The sequence below is a fragment of the Arachis ipaensis genome, chromosome B6, assembly GCF_059453495.1.
Source record: "Arachis ipaensis isolate K30076 ecotype BB chromosome B6, ASM5945349v1, whole genome shotgun sequence".
NCBI classification, from domain to species: Eukaryota; Viridiplantae; Streptophyta; class Magnoliopsida; order Fabales; family Fabaceae; genus Arachis; species Arachis ipaensis.
Genome location: NC_142441.1, coordinates 30,501,898 through 30,505,895, shown reverse-complemented (window position 1 = coordinate 30,505,895; position 3,998 = coordinate 30,501,898). Strand labels below are relative to the sequence as shown.

Genomic DNA, 3,998 nt, shown 5'->3' with positions numbered 1-3,998 from the left:
TGCAGGGTTCTCAAGATCATAAGCTTCTTCTTCAGAAGATGCCTCTTGAGTACTGTTGGATGCAGCTTGCATTCCATTCAGACTCTGAGAAATCATATTGACTTGCTGAGTCAATATTTTATTCTGAGCCAATATGGCATTCAGAGTATCAATTTCAAGAACTCCCTTCTTCATAGGCGTCCCATTACTCACAGGATTCCTCTCAGAAGTGTACATGAACTGGTTATTAGCAACCATATCAATGAGTTCTTGAGCTTCTGCAGGCGTTTTCTTTAGGTGAATGGATCCACCTGCAGAAGTATCCAATGACATTTTAGCTAATTCAGACAGACCATCATAGAATATATCCAGGATGGTCCATTCTGAAAGCATGTCAGAAGGACACTTTTTGATCAGTTCCTTGTATCTCTCCCAAGCTTCATAGAGGGATTCACCTTCTTTCTGTCTGAAGGTTTGAACATCAACTCTAAGCTTGTTCAGCTTTTGAGGAGGAAAGAACTTGGCTAAGAAAGCCATGACCAGCTTATCCCAAGAGTTCAGGCTATCTTTGGGTTGAGAGTCCAACCACACTCTAGCTCTGTCTCTTACAGCAAAAGGGAAAAGCATGAGCCTGTAGACTTCAGGATCTACTCCATTAGTCTTAACAGTATCACAGATCTACAAAAATTCAGTTAAGAACTGAAAAGGATCTTCAGATGGAAGTCCATGAAACTTGCAGTTCTGCTGCATCAGAGAAACTAATTGAGGTTTCAGCTCAAAGTTGTTTGCTCCAATGGTAGGGATGGATATGCTTCTTCCATGTAAATTGGAATTAGGTGTAGTAAAGTCACCAAGCATCCTCCTTGCATTATTATTATTTTCGGCTGCCATCTCCTCTTCTTGTTCGAAAATTTCTGAAAGGTGCTTGCTGGATTGTTGTAATTTAGCTTCTTTTAGTTCTCTCTTCAGAGTCCTTTCAGGTTCTGGATCTGCTTCAACAAGAATATTCTTGTCCTTGCTCCTGCTCATATGAAAAAGAGGGAACAGAAAAATAATAATAATAGGGATCCTTTTTACCACAGTATAGAGGTCCCTATGTGAGTAGAAGAAAATAAGAAGAAAAGAATGTAATGTAAGGAAAGAAACACAAGGGTGAGGAGAGCAGAGATGTGAGATGAAGAGAAGTGTTAGTAGATGAATAAATAAATAGAAGGAGATGAGAGAGAAAAGGAATTTTTGAAAATTATTTTTGAAAAAGAGTTAGTGATTTTCGAAAATGGTTTTTGAAAAAGGGTAGTAATTTTCGAAAATTAAAATAAAAAATTAAAATAATTATTTAATTAAAAAGAAATTTTGAAAAAGAGGGAGATATTTTTCGAAAATTAGAGAGAGAGAGTTAGTTAGGTAGTTTTGAAAAAGATAAGAAACAAACAAAAGTTAGTTAGTTAGTTGAAACAAATTTGAAAATCAATTTTGAAAAGATAAGAAGATAAGAAGTTAGAAAAGATATTTTAAAATCAAATTTTTTTTGAAAAAGATATGATTTTGAAAAAGATAAGATAAAAAGATATTTTTGAAAAGATATGATTGAAGTTAGTTTTGAAAAAGATTTAATTTTTAAAATCACAATTAATGACTTGATTCATAAGAAATCACAAGATGTGATTTTAGAACTTAAAGTTTGAATCTTTCTTAACAAGTAAGTAACAAACTTGAAATTTTTGAATCAAAACATTAATTGATGATATTATTTTCGAAAATTATGTGATAAAATTAAGAAAAAGATTTTTGAAAAGTATTTTTATAATTTTCGAAAATAAATAAGAAAAATGAAAAAGATTTGATTTTTGAAAAGGATTTTGAAAAGATAAGATTTTTAAATTGAAAACTTGATTTGACTCATAAAAACCACTAGATTTGAAAATTTTTGAAAAAGTGAAATCTAATTTTTGAAATTTTAAGAGAGAAAAAGGGGAAGATATTTTTTTTTTTGATTTTTGAATTTTTAATGATGAGAGAGAAAAATTAAAACGTCATTTTCATGTTTTTCTCTTTTCTTTCTGGATCAAAACAAGGAATGCATGCAAGAACACTATGAATGTCAAGATGAACATCAAGAACACTTTGAAGATCATGATGAACATCAAGAACATATTTTTGAAAAATTTTCAATGCAAAGAAAACATGCAAGACACCAAACTTAGAAATCTTTAATGCTCAGGCAATAAGAATTCAAGAATGCATATGAAAAACACCATACAACACAAAACAATATAATATGAAGATCAATCAAGAAGGTTTACCAAGAACAACTTGAAGATCATGATGAATGCAATGCATGAATGCAATTTTCAAAAAATGCAAGATGAGTATGCAATTAACACCAAACTTAAAAATTTGGCTCAAGACTCAAACAATAAACACAAAATATTTTTGATTTTTATGATTTTATGATTTTTTTTGGATTTTTTTTGAAAATTATTTGAAAAATAAAAATAAGGATTCCAAAATTTTTAATATGAATTCCAGGAATCTTGCATTCTTATTCTAAAGCTCCAATCTGAGGGTTAGGCATGGCTTAATAGCCAGCCAAGCTTTAGTATGTAACTTAGACATGCCACGGCTGACATCCCAATTGACTTGCCTCTATGCTGATGGTTGGAAGCCCCTATCCAAAAGAATTAGACATGGCTTTACAGCCAGCCAGGCTTCAACATGCTTCATGAAACTCTAGAATTCATTCTTAAAAATTCTGAAGAAAAATATATTTTTGAAAACATTTATTTTAAAAATTTTTTGAAAACAAAGGAGACATTTTTGAAAGATTTTTGAAAAATTTTTGAAAATGAAACAAAAAGAAAATTACCTAATTTGAGCAACAAGATGAACCGTCAGTTGTCCAAACTCGAACAATCCCCGGCAACGACGCCAAAAACTTGGTGCACGAAATTGTGATCTCAGGCAACGGCGTCAAAAACTCTGTACGCACGTCTTAATAAATTGTTTTTCATTCACAACTTCGATACAACTAACCAGCAAGTGCACTAGGTCGTCCAAGTAATAAACCTTATGTGAGTAAGGGTCGATCCCACGGAGATTGTCGGCTTGAAGCAAGCTATGGTCACCTTGTAAATCTCAGTCAGGCGGATATCAAATAGTTATGGAGTTTTCGAAAATACTAATAAATAAATAGAAAATAAAGATAGAGATACTTATGTATATCATTGGTGAGAATTTTAGATAAGTGTATGGAGATGCGTTCGTCCCTCTGAACCTCTGCTTTCCTGCTGTCTTCATCCAATCAATCTTACTCCTTTCCATGGCTGGCTTTATGTAAGGACATCACCATTGTCAATGGCTACTTTTAATCCTCTCTGGAAAATGGTCCAATGCGCTGTCACTGCATGGCTAATCGTCTGGAGGCATCACTGTGGTCAATGGTTGCATCCTATCCCCTTGTGAAAATGGTCCAAATGCTCTGTCACAGCACGGCTAGTCATCTTGAGGTTCTCGATCATACTGGAATAGGATTCACCCTCCTTTTGCGTCTGTCACTACGCCCAACACTCGCGAGTTTGAAGTTCGTCATAGTCATTCAATCCCAGAATCCTACTCGGAATACCACAGACAAGGTTTAGACTTTCCGGATTCTCATGAATACCGCCATCAATCTAGCTTACACCACGAAGATTCTGATTAAGAGATCCAAGAGATACTCATTCAATCGAAGGTAGAACGGAAGTGGTTGTCAGGCACGCGTTCATACGGAATGATGATGATTGTCACGTTCATCACATTCAGGTTGAAGTGCGAATGAATATCTTAGAAGTGAAATAAGTTGAATTGAATAGAGAAATAGTAGTACTTTGCATTAATTCATGAGGAACAGCAGAGCTCCACACCTTAATCTATGGAGTGTAGAAACTCTACCATTTGAAAATACATAAGTGAAAGGTTCAGGCATGGCTGAATGGCCAGCCCCCATGATCTAAGAAACAGACGTCCCAAGATGTCAAATA

The 3,998-nt window shown here is 34.1% G+C and overlaps 1 non-coding gene across 1 annotated transcript; it reads left to right on the top strand.

Moving 5' to 3' along the window:
- The first annotated feature begins 366 nt into the window (after window positions 1-366).
- Window positions 367-474, top strand: LOC148555028 (small nucleolar RNA R71). The gene has a single exon (XR_015886374.1). It is a non-coding gene; the product is annotated as a small nucleolar RNA R71 (small nucleolar RNA).
- Window positions 475-3,998: the final 3,524 nt, after the last annotated feature.